Raw genomic sequence first — 15,654 nt, forward strand, 5'->3', positions numbered from 1 at the left:
TGTGTCTGGGTAAAATATTACTAACAGGGTGGAGGGGACTTATCTCAGCCTGCTTTGGCCTCCTAAAGGTTAGGTGACTCTATAGTCAGTGAGAACCTCAGCATGGGATAACCTCTCCTACACCTGAGACAGGTCTGTAAGATTCCTCACTTTTAGCCATCTTAATTTTGTGCAGCTAGTACCATCTGATACATACAAACAAAATGTACAAAGTATACGATTTCAGAGGAATTAATATATTGATATACCTTCTCATATGGAGCCCTAACATTTTATACAGGACCAGATCTCTTCAGCTGCACTGATTAATATTGCACTGGTAAGATCCTCACCAAAACCAGTGAAACTGCAAATGGAGTAAAGTACTGCCTGGCATTTGGTCCACAGCATTCACACAGAGCAAGGCTCTATACTGAAGTTTCGCATACATGCTGCAATCTACATAATATATATTGCGATCCTAACATTCTCCAGTTCCGTTGAATACCCTTTGGCAGAAGCAGATTATTAGTCAGCATGAGAAAGTCTGGCAGAGCAGCCTTGAGGTCAGTCACATTTACAAGCAAAATAGGAACAGCTTTCTCGAGTAAAGGGACATCTTTACTTAAGTGTGGTGGTCTATCATTGCTGTAAAAAGAGAAGATGCTCAGGGTAGTGAGCCAGAGGCTTTTCATTGGACCTGAATATCACCTTTTCAGTGGAATGAATCAGACTCATGAACCCTTAATTTCACCACCTTTGGGTTCTTCAGAAGCCACCCTGCATTTTTATCAAAAAAGATCAAAGACAAACTAGACAACGGTTCAAAGCTTTGCTAGGGAGGTTCAGACGGAGCATTAGGAAGCATTTCTCAGAGTGGGTGGTCAAACACTGGGACAGGCTTCCTAGAGAGGTCCCCAAGCCTGTCAGTGTTGATGAGTCATTTGGACAATGCCCTTAACAACATGCTTTAACCTTTGGTCAGTCCTTAAGTGGTCAGGCAGTTGGACTAGATGAGGTCCCTTCCAACTGAAATAGTCTAGTCTGTTCTAGACAATGAAACTTAGCCTGAGAGAGATAACACATATCCTGCCATTTTCTCCTGCATTCCCAGTGTCTTAATGAATTACTCAGTGTGAGCTACTGTTGGGTTAGTCTGTTCAGTATTTCTGAAAGTGTATCTCCTGCTCTTCTCCAGGTTGGCTTCAGAGTGTAGACATCTTATCACGAATGAGCATACGCCAATGGCTTTTGTCCCACCTGCCTGCAGTCAAAGGGAAAAAAAAAAGCTGAAAAAAAGGTGATCCATAACAGAACTTACAGGAAACTATTGGGAACATCAGCTTGCAATGTCTTTTAAATTACCTTTGGGCACCCCAGGAGGGTTGGTGAGTACAGCACCGTGCAATTGCCTTCCATTTACCTGAACATTTTTCATGTATATTTTTACATGGATATTTCTTATGTATATTTGCAACAGTAAAGAACAGTGAACATTGTTGTGGATTACTTCCTGAATAATTTTGGTAAATGATTTTCTGGCCTTGAAGGACCTGAAGGGGGAATGCTTCAACAATGGCTAAAGGGAAGTACTGTGCTCTTAATTTTTTCTTCGAGGGAGGTGGATTTTCCCCTCCCTTTTTACAAGATACTGGGTTTATGGGCAATTACTTGCCTTGGTGCTGCATATAACCCTATTGTATACTGTCTGACCTCCTCATTAATTATGCTAAGCAAAGCAGCTGCTTCCCACTAACTGATGAAATAAAACGTAATAGCTTGCTTGCCTGAGGACATTGGCTCTCCAAGTCAAAAAAAGACAGAAGCAAAGTTCGACCTTTAATCTAGTCTGAAGTTTAGATGCATGCCAGGGGTTGTTGGAGATTGGACTCCCACACATGCTTCGACACTGCTGACTCCAGTGTCTGCTTGGCAGTGCAACACATCAGTAACTAGGGCTGGAGCTGAAGCCCTTCTTTCTCCTCCACCAAGCTGTAAAGTAAGTGCCTGTGATGTAAAGAAGTGAAAATATGGTTTGAGTGTTAATGACAGCTCCTGTTAAGGTTGATAAGCTGCTCTATTCTGAATGTCACTTCCTAGGCACTTGAGGAATTTGCAAAGGGAGCATACATTTATAGGTGATACCCATGGAAGAGAATTTCACCATAGCCCGAAATAAGTATTTTTTGAAGAATGGCTAAGTAAAGCTAAAAAAGGCACCTCGGTTGATGCCATCTGGTGCTGCCCATTAATCAGACAACTATTCTGTTTTAATTAGGGACTAGCCCTGGTACTCCTTGTTATATCAGTAGCACCACAGGCACAGATACAGAGAGCTCTTTATGTTCTTAATTCCCACTTTGTCCTTTACTACTCAATAATTTTAAAGAGAGTTAGTTTTCCACAGGGATATTAAATGATTTCAAAACTTTGTGGGTGTTATCCTTACTCTTCACGTAGACTTCAGTAAAACAAAATACTTCTCTGCAGCAGTAAGCTCTGGACGTTACAGCTACAAGGACACATTACAAACCAGTAGGAGGGTTTGCTTCCCATGTTTACATGTGATAAACTTGAGACATGGAAGAACTGTGTTACCCAAATTCATAGTGATTGGAAAATGAGCAGTCTGAGTTCTGCTTTTTAGTCTCTGAAAATAAAGTCTGCTGAAGGACATTGCTATGTGTAAAGGAAAACAAGGAGAAGTCTTTCTTTCCCTCATAACTTATTAAAGGGAAAAAAAAAAAAGAAGGGATCCTTGTGGTCATCATGAGTACCTGGGGGTATCCCATCGTGGAGAAACAACTGCTCTATTGTTTTGGGAGCTTTACTTTGTCATTATAGTGCCAGAGGTCTGAGCAGAGTGAGGGAAAGACCCTTCCTGGGCCTGTTTTTCAGATGCCTTGCAGGCGAAGAGGACGACTTTCCTTCTTGGCCCTCTGCCACTCCGTTAGCTGGGCTGCAGCGAGCCGTGTTTATAGTTCACATGGCTGAAGATAATCCCGACAATGCACACAGTATGAGGAGAGTACAGCTGGGCTGCTGGGAAAATAAAACATCGGAGGATGAAAAAGCAGAGGAGGTGGGGGTTTGGGAGCTCCAGGCTTCTCCCCATCCAGCCAGGGCAATCAACACAGTCATAAATTAGAAATTTATTCCAAGACAACACATAAGGTACTCAGAAGTCATCATCATCACAAGGCTCTTGTTCACAGAGTCCACACGTAGTTGGAGGGGAAAAAGCAAGTCTGCAAAGAGAATTGTTATTTTTATCAGTAGTTAGTCATTATTTGTGGTCTTTCCAGATAAGAAGGCAGAACACAACTGCAGTACTTATCACCAACATTATCTGCCATTAGACACAACTGAACTGGATTATTCCTTCTATTTTTTATTTGTTTACATTTTTCAGCCTCAGAGCAGTTGCAGAACTCAGCTCCATAGTCTCCCTTTTTGTCATCCTAACTAACTTATTAAACAACAGCTTTTTCCGAAACTGAAGAAGTTCATTTTTGACATGTGTGTGAGGCCTTTGTGGCATTAAATGTGCCTCTGACCTCGTATGGAAAGAAAATCCTTTTAAATTTGTCTATTTAAGTATAATATAACATTGATACATGCTCCTCATTAATCTAGTCTTAAACTTTATGATCTGAAACACTGTAGTACCCATTAATACTGTTTTTAATGACAGAATATAAATTCTGTGAGGTACAGAATGTACTTGACGGTCTCTTGTTCTACTTGAAGGACAAGTTCAATAAATAGAGTATAAGTAACACATATTGCAAGAAAAGTTATCAAGATCATTGAAGCCAGCATTACATAAGTTTCTGAGGCATTCTGTGTTTTCTCTGGACTGTACGGCAGCCCCGAAGTCTTTCCTACTTTTGCCTGAAAATGTCAGTTGTTGCAAAAATTTGTTAACTGGTTTGGGTGAGCAGTATATCTGCCCATAGTTACTTTGCAAGTTGTTTGCTCGGGTTATTTACTGGCTTTATCATGCTGGGTTATAGTGCGTAACTTGTAGCTCCTGGGCTTGATGACTGGAAAAGTTTAACAGGATAGCATTCGAGAGCAATTACAGGAAAAAATAAAGACAGTAAAACAACCACCTCTTACAATTTCAGATCTGATAGAGATTTTAACAGAGCAAATATGGAGCAAACCCTACAAACAGCTCAAGTAACAAAAGCTGCCACCCTACAGGCAGCTGCAAGGTTATTTATTCACACATACATTTGTAAATCTTCTCCTCATCATTCGACCAGCTCCTGGGATAGTCCCAAACAGTGTTCATCAGGCCCCTGTAATTGTAAAAATCTCTGATCATCTGGCCTGGAACTGAGTCTGACAAACCCCTGATTAGCTTCAAACACCAAGTGTTGTTAACTCCCCTGCCCCCAACCTCTACAAAACCTGTGCTTCCTTAATGGTGGAATTCCATCTTTTCCTCCAATTCCCATACACTGTTTAGTCTGGGACTATGCCCAGGTATAAACTCTAGCAAAGTAAGAAATAGAGACTAGACAGACACATATTCCTTCTCATATTCCTTCCCTTTGAGGGTAGCCATGACATATGGAAAACAGGCAGCTTTTGTCTTTCCAGAATGTAGTCCCCATAGTTTTTCTTTTCCCCCTCAAGGCCTGTATGGTGGATGCATAGTATGACAAAAGTCTGAATTTATTACAGACTAAGTCGCACGAAAAATAACACTAATATTAAATAAAGATTTTTTTATTTATTTTTTTTTTTTTAGGAAAGAACATAGAGGTAAGGAATGAAAGTAATGTATTGACTGGCTTCTGAAGTTACAAATTTCAGTTGAAGTCATTGTTTCCCAGCTCAATTTTTACCATATTCCAGGCTCCACCATTTGGATACCACAGGAGTGAGCAGAGCACATTAAGGATAGTTTAACCTGGCCCAGGATATCTCCTCCTTACTCTAGTCTGAAAATTTTGCTTTTTGGAACTGAGAAACATGAAGAAACCCCGAAATGGAGTCTTCAGCAGTGTTCTGTCTTTCGGGTCTATGGCATTAATTACTGGTTTGGGTCCACAAAATTAACATAAACCATTTATTTGCTTGGATGCTTTAAATAAACTACAAAAGATTAAAACTGGACAAAAAGGCAATGGCTGACTTTAAAGCATAAAGCAGCGGTGCCAAGGCAAGGGCCCATGTGCTACAAATGCACAGGAGTTGTGACGGGAACCAAATTTGACCTTTTTATTCGTTCCAGGAAAATCTTATTCATCTGCGACACCAAAAATGCTGCCTGTGCCTCTTTTGTTTCAGCGAGGCTGGGAAACAGGAATAAAGCAGCGGTAAGACAAAAGCTATTCTTGCAGATTTCCCAGCTCAGCTAAACCCAGGACTGACTGGAAAGCCCCCAAGAAAGCCTGCAGACTCCCAGCCTGACCCGGAGGCTCCTGGAGCCTTATCCATAAGGAACAGGGATGTGAAGGTCAGGCTTGGAAAGCGGCAGGAATAGCCTTTGGCGTGGTATTTCTGTATTGCTGCTTCCTGCCTGTGCTGAAGTAAGGAAGAGTAAAGTACGTGGCTTTTTAAAGCAAGGTTCTCAGGGCCTCAGTTTGGTGTCCTGGGCTGACAAAGGTCAGGAGCCAGGCAGCAGGGCTAATGAGATTGCGTGGGATATAAGTGTCCGGTAGATGTGGCGGGCTGTCCCTTATATAGCAAGCACCGTTAAGTGGATAAAAGAGGGTGCTGGGGAACCGGCGTCAGGGTGCCGAGCCTATTTCTGCAGCACTTTTCTTGCGGCTGATGCAACCGGCTCCAGGTACTGTCTACCTTGGTTTCCTCTGCGAGAGAAGCTTGCTGCAAAGGCCACTTGCAGTCCTAGGCAAATGCTTTGATATCTACTGATAGAAAAGATACTTCAGAAGTGATAAACATTAGTATTTCTATAGTGCAGTGCTGAAGGATGAAGGAGCACTTGATACTGTTATCTCTGACAGAAGGATGCAGTGGTGTCTAAATCACATTAGTCTGTAATTTTTGTATAAAATCCATGTTTTCATATTTTCTTTCTGTTCTGTCCACACTAAACTGTAACAAGATATACCCACAACATTAGTATAATAAAACTATTGCAGTTCATATCTATGGTGTTGCTGTTAATATTTAATGAACTATGAGACAGGTGTACCATTTTATAAGGCAATGATATGTTTCCTGCCTAAATAAACTACAAATGCTGAAGGGCTGAATAGTTTCACCCCTACAATGGGAACATAGAATCATAGAATAATTAGGGTTGGAAAGGACCTTAAGATCATCTAGTTCCAACCCCCCTGCCGTGGGCAGGGACACCTTAAGCTAAACCATATCACCCAAGGCCTTGTCCAACCTGGTCTTGAACACCACCAGGGATGGAGCATTCACAACCTCCCTGGGCAACCTATTCCAGTGCCTCACCACCCTAACATGAAAGAATTTCCTCCTTATATCCAATCTAAACTTCCCCTGTTTAAGTTTTAACCCATTACCCCTTGTCCTATCACTACAGTCCCTAATGAAGAGTCCCTCCCCAGCATCCCTATAGGCCCCCTTCAGATACTGGAAGGCTGCTATGAGGTCTCCACGCAGGCTTCTCTTCTCCAGGCTGAACAGCCCCAACTTCCTCAGCCTGTCTTCATACGGGAGGTGCTCCAGTCCCCTGATCATCCTCGTGGCCCTCCTCTGGACTTGTTCCAACAGCTCCATGTCCTTTTGATGTTGAGGACACCAGAACTGCACACAATACTCCAGGTGAGGTCTCACAAGAGCAGAGTAGAGGGGCAGGATCACCTCCTTGGACCTGCTGGTCACGCTCCTTTTGATGCAGCCCAGGATACGGTTGGCTTTCTGGGCTGTGAGCGCACACTGAAGCCGGCCCATGTTCATTTTCTCATCAACCAACACCACCAAGTCCTTCTCCTCAGGGCTGCTCTGAATCTCTTCCCTGCCCAACCTGTAGCTGTGCCTGGGATTGCTCTGACCCAGGTGTAGGACCTTGCACTTGGCATGGTTAAACTTCATGAGGTTGGCAAAATTGCTAAGGGAAATAGGATGTCTATTGTATTTTCTGGTGCTGTCACTGTTTAGGAAAGACAAAGTCTCCTAAACTGCCTGCCAATTGAGTTTTCTGTGTTCAGCTCCAGCCTTCTGTCTTAGAAACTGTCCCATGAGACTCCAGCTGCTCAGGAGAGGAGCATAAAGCAGCTACCAGATCTATAGCAAGAACAAAATGGTGCTATTTAATCTTGTCCACTTCAAAATCTATCTTTCCTAAAGCTACAGCAAGCAGAACAAAAAAAGTGCCATGCTTTATTTTTGTTTAGTTCGAAGTAGTCTGCTGGAGGGCAGGGTCAGAGCATCATCTGTGTCTGACACAAGTCAGTAGAGCTCCAATGCTGGGATGTGACGGGTAAGAGTTTGCCTAATTGCATGGTGCACTCAGAGCATCCTGAAATGAAGCCAAGATGAGCATCTGTGCTAGAAATTCAACCCCATGATCAAGGTCTTCTTTGTTCTGCCTCTTGCAGAATCTGAGCTTTTATTTTAGGTTTTAACTAAAAGGCTTTTGTGCTAGTTTTAGGATGTTGCAGATTGTCTAAGAGGAGAAGAATACCTTTTGGATATTTTGGAACTGAACATCTATGACACACAAATGAAGAGAACCCATGTTGTCATGTGTACTCATATCTACAGCTGTCAGAACTATAAAACATAAAGCCATAAGAAGTTATGGTGACATAATCCTTTGTCACATGTAAACGCAAGATTCACAGTACGTCCTCCTGCTTTGTGCAGCCTTACATTTCAGCCTGCCTGTCATGCATGGGCAATGTTACACTCTTGTTTCTGTCTCTCGGAGAGTGCTCATCAGCCTGACTTGTTATCTCCAGGCACTAAGGTCTTTCAGTGAGTGAGTCCCTCGTGGAGGAGCCTCCTGAAAGAAGCTGTGCACCTTCCAAGCAGGAGGTCAGACTGCTTTTTCTGGTCAGCCTTACTTTCACCAAATTGGTTCCTATCTGCCCATTATGATGCTGGTCATGATGAGTCCAAGACTTCAACTTCCAGCAGTGAAGTGAACAATTCCTTTACAGCACACAGTGCTAACAGAGTCACTTATATACAGGAAGAATAGGCAGATGCTGCTGTTAATTTGAATGGCTCCATTTTTCCTGATCTGTACTTGATTTACAAAATATAAATAACTCTACACATCTCAGCTCAAGTGACACAGACCTTTGGTACATACAGTACTAGGATGTGGGGCTTTTTGCTTAAAAATATTGTAAGGTTTACTTCTGCAGTTTAAAGTCATGTTTTAAACAAACTATGGATTTAAGCACATGCACTGAAATTAAATTCTCTCAGGATCCTTGGTTATGCTTAATGGTTCTTATGCCATTTGGAAATTGAGACTTGGTTTATTTTCTCAGGAAGTTTTTAATGGCTGCCAATTAAGCAGTCTAGGTGTGGGGAAAAAAAGAAAGCAGTACTTTATGCGGTTAGACTGTGGGTCTGGGAGAAGTCAGACAACAGAGCACATGTGAAAGGGGGCACACCGTTGAGCATGGCCTTTAGATTTCAGGCACTTCACAAACTGACTACTCATCCCTTTGATGATCTCTATCCAGCACAATTTGACCATGTCTTTTTTTTTTTTTTCTGAGCAGCAAGTTACTGCCTGTGTCAGCACTTTGCAACCTGCCCTGTCATTTTCTTTACTTTATAGGGAGACTGAGTTTCCTGTGGTCTGTGTAACTCTCATCCCTAGCTCTGAAAGGTGAACGCTGAGTGTAGAGCTATTACTTAATTTATTTCATGCTTGGGAGGAGGAGGGAAGCTGCTGTGTGATGTCTTCTCTTAAATTCCCTGACCTCATTTCTTTTCTGTTTCTTCTCTGAGCAGTTATTTTCTACCCAAAGTGAAAATTAAAAAGAATAACCACGAAACCTCAGCTCCAAGAATCACAGCAGTAAAGACAGAAGAATGTACCCTGAACAGCATCAGTTTATAATTAAACCATTTGTCTTTTACAGAAGGTGTCTAGGCTATTCTTGCAGGATATATTATTTTTTATAAGCTGTATTTTATGCAGATTTCCTTTCAGTTGGAGAACCAAGTATTTAAGCAGTTAGTCCCAGCAAATCATTTTCTTTTACTACCATTATTATCTGATGCATTTGGGACTACAGCAGACTGCAGTATTCCTTCAGCTAGTGGTTAATATCATCACTACAGGCAAATGTTCCTCATAAACAGCCAAAGGATATGCAACTGCTAGGTACTGAGCAGCTTCAGCCCTTACTGCTACAAAATGGGAGTCTGGCAGTCATCCCACATCTTGGGATCAAAGGACAGAATAGGCTGAATACTGAGCTGTGGGCATCATTTCTTTTTTCCTGAAACTGAAATATTTCTCAAGATACAAGACAGTTCTTACCACATTCATAGTTTGAGCTGTGCCCATTTGTAATCACTATTCACCCCTTTTTCCCAAGTTCTTGTCAATCAAAGTCACTAGACTGCCCACCACATCAGAAGTGGGACACTTCAGTGGGCATTCTACATCATCTGGCACTTAGCCTGGCTGCAGCAGGGTGCCACTCTCCTATTCTTCTCTCAGCTCATAAGGACTAAGAGATTATTGCACAAACCTTCTTAGCAACCTGACCCATGGGTCAGAGCCTCTAGGTGGTGTAATTCAGCATAGCACAATCAAAGCCACCCAAAGAAGACACGGGCAATGGTTTGGAGATAGATCTTTCTGCCCTCTAAGAACCATTTTATTCTGTCCACCTCAGCTCACGCCCTGTCTTAACTTGTATCTATTGTCTCCCTGGCTTCTCAACTCAGAAGTTATGAAGAACATTTTGCCGTGTGCTCTTCCCTTCTATAGCCAGCATTTCCTAATTGTCGAAGTGCCTCACATTCTCCACAGCTGGCCTCCAAGACAGTTGCAGCCCCGGGTGCAGGGCTGGGCATAATGGCTATGATCACAATTTATTTTTGGGATGCAGGAGTATGCCCACATCTCAGCAGCTGTGAATGCTGGCATGTACTGGGGACAGGAAAGGTTTACATTGCCTGGATTCCAGGGGACTGATTTAGGGCGACTCTTTTTGAGGCAGTTGGCCAGATAAAACCCATGCCGACTCCCTCTGGAAAGCTACCATCTAAAAACAATATGGTCTCATCTTCAGCTCCCGGGCAGTGCGCTCAAGAAAACTAGCCTTTTTTTTGGATCCTCTTTCTGTTTCACCCCTAGTGGCTGGTGGGCAGACGGCAAGGGACATATGCTGGGCTTGTGTGTTTATTGGAGGACACACCTATTAATGTCCCTGGTGTCAGGCCCACTTCCACCAGCACACGGGAAAACAGAGCCATACAGCTCAGCAGCCTTGTGTGTTGATGAAGAGGTGATTTGTGGTTTGTTTCCCTTAGGGGTCAGCGCCCCCAGGCCGCAGTGAGACAGCAAATGATTAATTTTTGACACTTTTTGGAACAGCAACTAGCCCATAAAGCATTTTGCTGTAACCCAAACAAGATATGATGCAATGATTAGGGGAACAATTAAAACTCTGACCATTTTATTTAACAGCTGTGGTAATGACAGCAACAGCAGGAGAGTTTGCTCTCTCTGAGCATGCATTTCTTAGTGACATAATACATTTCAAGCTTTAAAGCACCCTTGTGGTTGTAATAAATGAAACAATTCAATAAATTAAACATTGTTTGGAGAGAAAGATAGCTGGTGAGTGCTGCCTGATACTTGGTTCATGTAGGAGTAAAGCTGCAGTGATCCTGAAGCTTTGCTTCTTGCAAAGCTCTGCTTGTGATCAGGCTTGCCCCTGGTGTAGTGTGAGGTACAGTAACCTGTTTAAGTTGCCTTGCAGGAATCATCTCCATCTCATCTGCTTCTGATTTGCTGCATGACAAATGCAATCTCCCCTGCACAGCTGGTAATAAAGACATGTCCTGAGATCACAGCTCATGAAAAATCTGGGTGGGACAGCATGTATTTTAGAAATGCCCAGATGCAAGTAAATTGCTGAAGCAACCCCCTTTTTGCATAATGGTTTAATTAATCGCCACCGTGTTAACTGTGTTTTATATGAATCACCATCCTTAGCAGAGGTCTCCTGTTCTGAGGCGGGGACTGTCCCTTCCCCTCATGGTTTACACAAGTTTTTCCTCACTGGTGTAAGAAAGTCCCTGCCTCACTCCTGAGCAGGCAAACTCCTGCATTTCAGCATGCAAGAACCACACATGAGGTGGATTACAGCCAAAATCACCTTCATGCAGTTTTGGAGCCCATCAGCAAGAGGCTTAGGGTGCCTGAAGACATCAGAAAGCGTGGAAGGTAACCCCATATAACACTGCTGTCCACAATAGAGACCTTGGGCAAAAGGTGCGTGGTCGTCTTGCTAGTACTGAGTAGAATTTCTGGAAACCAGTGTGATCCTTAACATTTTAAAGGGCTGTTTGTGCCTTGAGCTTTTAAGCTGTGAGGGAATTGGTCCATTCCTCTATCTAGACTGTAAATAATTTGTGGCAAGGGCTGTTTTTATCACTGCGCTTCAAACAACACTCAGCATATTGCTGGAACCAATTATATAAATAAATTATATAATATGTCTTTGGGTAACTTAAATACCATGCTGAGCAGTCAGTAGTTGAAATTTGAAAGATGCCAGAGCCAAATTTGAAAACAGGAGATAAAACATCAGATAATTCATATTTATTACAGTTTTTCATTTTTCTATGGCAGGCTGGTAATATAGAAAGATATTTGTGTTAAAATATCGTTGTTCTACGGAACAGATGTTTTTATGCTACTTTCTCTATTGCGTTTAATAACATACTATATGACATGCTGTAGTCATAACACATTGTTAAAAAACTTCTGCAGATACAACATTTACTTTTGATTAAACAAGTGTGCTGGGAGCTCAGTGTATCCCAGTGTAATTAAATGTTATTATTCTCCTATTTCAGAGCAGCTAATTGAATTAGACAATGGGCTACTTTAAGAAAATATGAAGAATATCTTTCTCTGTTCCTAAAACTTAAGGAAAACAAAGCCTCTCTCAAACAGTTTAGTGCTGAATATCTCATACCATTGAAGTTCAAAATAAATTGCATTTCCCTATATAAGCATAGTTTCTTGATAGTGGCAAGCGCTAGTTCTCAAAATACAGGTTACAAAGCAAGGACAGAGATGAGCAAAGTCTCTGAACACAGAGCAGAAATGTTGTGCTGGCGACCCCAGGAACACAAACAGGTTTAAATCATGGAGCTAGGGAAATGGAAGGGCAGGCTTTTTAATCTTTTCTTATTCAAGGATTATCTCCTGAGCATAAGAGAGGTAAGGTGCTCTGTATTATCAGGCTACATATACAGGGGGAGAAAAAACCCAAACCAAAACCCCACCAAAAGAAAAGAGGGTACCAGTGAGATCAACTGTTTCCAAAGGAAATGGTGTTAGCAGGGGAGAGTGGGAGAGAAGGGAACATGAAATTATGGGTAAAGAAGGGAAGGCAATAGCTCTCTTGACAAAACGTTATCAGTGGCTGGGAAAGGCACCACTTCTTTCTAACTCTTCATTTTCAAGCACATTGATGAAGATGTCTCTGTATAGAAGAGATCACAGAAGTCAGCTTCTGCTACATTTTGGCAGGATATTGATTTTTGGCGCACATCCTGTACACTTTGAATCTTAATATCAGAAGACATTTGACTAAGTAGACTGGAAAGTAATGACCAAGTTTGCTTATGGTGGAGATGAAGGAGAAATAGGGATCTCTGGGCAAAGCTCTGCTTTAACGTTGTTAGGAACTGGCACAGGAGCACAGCCCTCTGCAATGTGCTTATGGTAAAAGGGAAGCTGTCTCTATTAAGGTTACCAGGTCAAGGTGTCCTTGGCATGGCTGACTTGATCATTACCTTCTTAGCACAAAGTTTGAGCTGTAATACATCCTGCTTAACTGCATATCATATAACCTCAGTGTACCTGTGTGGCAGAGTATCCTTATCTGAATGATCAACATTAGATCATGTATGGTTACTAAACAAAGATGCAGGAAAGACCAGAACAGTCCCCTAATTCAGCAGCATCCCCTCAAACAGATTTACAGCTTCAAGGTGACTCCTCAGTCTGTGCTCCTCAGCTCAGTGGTAGAGTTGTTTGCCAAAGCTTAGAGGAGAGCAAATGAAAGACAGTATTCTGCTAAGAGCCTGATTCTCGGAAGAGGGGAAGAGGAAATTGTCACTTGCAGAAGCTGGCATGCAGAGGACCTGAGCCCAAAGTGTAACCAGGCTTTTCAGAGAAGGGGCTGAGTTATGCCTAGCCAAAGCATGAGTTGAATTCCAGGCGAAGGTCCCACAGTATGTAAAGGGCAAGTGTCATGCTCAGCTGGCATGAAGGTATAGCCTGGAGGTAGAAGTAAGGAGATCATTAGCTCATACCTGAGAAAGAAGTAAAGGGACCTGCCTACTTCTTGGAAAGAGTGCCCTCAGGGACCTGGGAGAGATCTCAGGAGAAACGAGATGGGGTTAGGGAAATGTGAACTGCATCTACAGCTCATTCGAGGAACATAAGGTCACATTTGCAGTATTTGCTGATGAATGGCAAGATTTTACTGCACATCCCGGGCAGTCTACCCTGTGCAGTTAGAAATCCTAAAGTAATTCAGATCGTGATAAGGCTGTAACTTGATACTCATCAAGTCTGAAATCTCAGTTTCTGCAGTCACACCCTGCTGCTGAGGCGAACTGTGGAATAATAAAAGCCTTTGGACTTGGCATTCCACAAAATGTGAAATCAAGGTTAAATGTCAATTCCTCAGTCCAAACAGTTGGGGCTGGTTGAGGTGAGGCAGCCAGTCACTGCAGGGGGGGTAAGTCCATGCCTCACAGAGCCAACAATTTCTTCCCTATCTGTTGAACAAACTTCAATGGTTTTCAGGCAGTTGAAAACTCCTACTTGGGCAGAAACTTCTCTCCCCTTCTTTGTTTACCTCATCCAAAAACCTTGAATTGCACTTTGAAATAGTTGACAACGTGTAACCTTAGGAAACCACATTCCCAGTGTTCAAACATATTTTGGGGCTTTGCTAGTATGATATTAAAGTGTATGAGACACACTGGCTACCATTTGGTCAGAAGGAAACAACAGATGCCAGGTAAAATAAGAATCCAGTGCTGCCAGTTGCAGGGCCTGGAGGAAATACCAGAGATGTCGATGGAGTAGAGGATGGTGATAATTCTAGGCTATGTCTACACAGCTTGTCAAGCACAAATAGGGAAAGTCTGGTACATCCCCTGACCCCACACTCTGCATCTGTGTCACTGACTCTACAATATTTCTCTGTCAGCCTGTTGGCATGAGCATTGCATAAGAAACTTCGAGCTATAAATTGTGTTTGATTCTAGTTGAAGCAACACCAGGAGCCATGTAAGAAGAATTGCTTAGATGTGATTTGTGGCCACAATGGCAGATGGGATAGAGGGTAGCTGCCAAGGCAGCAAAATCTCATCTGTCCTGCCTGCGTGATAGTCACAAAATATCTTCCTCACACCTTCCTTCACCAACCTGCCTGCACACCCCTCTGTTCTCCCTCAGAGTCTCGTCTGAGCACACGTGTCAGAGGGTTGCTGGGGAAAGTGGATTGAAGCATGCACCTGGGCCACTCTAGATAGAGAACATCTTCAGAGGATTCTTTCTTCAGAGAAAGAGACCACAGAACATCTTCAGAAGATTCTTTCTGGTGCACACACAAGAAAGCTGTGCATGTTTTCACCCATCGCTAGGATTTCCTAGTGGATGACACCTTATAGACAGTTGGTTGACTGCTGAGCTGTTACACGTCTGCTGCATTTTAGTTGTTGGCCTTTCCTCTTTTCAGCTATTTTTTTCTTGCAGAGGAGGGCTTTTACCTCTCCTTCCCGAGGATTTCCTCACTGCCTCTTCTGAGAATTCTTAATTTCAAAGGTGTTCTTCAGAAACCTATGATGTCCCCTGATGTGCCTCCGTGAAGTTTAAATGTCCTCAGATAAAGGTCCTTACTATTTCTCAAGAGGCAAATGAAACACAGACTCCTGAAGTCTGAAAGACTTAAATGCAAGATACACATGAATACAAAAATTACGGGCAAACTGTTTCAGATGCTGGAACAGGAAGGCTGTTCAGAACTCCTGCTTTATGGAAAAAATAGCCAGAACTGGGGTAGCTATAGCAACGTGCGTATCGCCAGGTTTGAAGGGAATCTAGTCCGCATAATGGGTAATCCAATGAAGCAAACAAAGCAGATACCTAAGGAAATCTAATAAAGTTATTAACATTAATTTAAGATTAATATAATGATATAAAAATCCTTTGCACAGAATGCGGCAATTTTAACTCTTCGGCCTCAGCAGTCAGGCTTATCAGATCACCAAACTGTGTTAGAAACAAACTGTTTCTTAGAAACCAACTTCAGTTGTCAGTCTGATGCTTTATACACATGCATGCACACTCACGCACCCACATTCCACAGGCACATCATCGTATCTGCTACCTCCACCTGTGGTGCTTGTGCATGGGCATGCGTTCTGTAACACTTTCAAGAAGTCATGCTCCTCTTTAATCTCCATCATAATATCTGCAGTGGAATC

The 15,654-nt window shown here is 42.6% G+C and overlaps 1 long non-coding RNA gene across 2 annotated transcripts in view; it reads right to left on the reverse strand.

Moving 5' to 3' along the window:
* Positions 1-276: 276 nt before the first annotated feature.
* The window catches only part of LOC134159700 (uncharacterized), a 31,924-nt gene continuing 16,546 nt past the window's right edge, over positions 277-15,654 (reverse strand). For both annotated transcript variants that reach the window (XR_009963262.1, XR_009963261.1), the window contains one exon: positions 277-3,227. This is a non-coding gene — a long non-coding RNA (uncharacterized LOC134159700). The remainder of the gene's footprint in view (positions 3,228-15,654) is intronic.

This window comes from Pezoporus occidentalis, unplaced genomic scaffold (assembly GCF_034315485.1).
Source record: "Pezoporus occidentalis ecotype Australia unplaced genomic scaffold, CSIRO_AGI_Poc_V1 ctg15, whole genome shotgun sequence".
Lineage (NCBI taxonomy): Eukaryota > Metazoa > Chordata > Aves > Psittaciformes > Psittacidae > Pezoporus > Pezoporus occidentalis.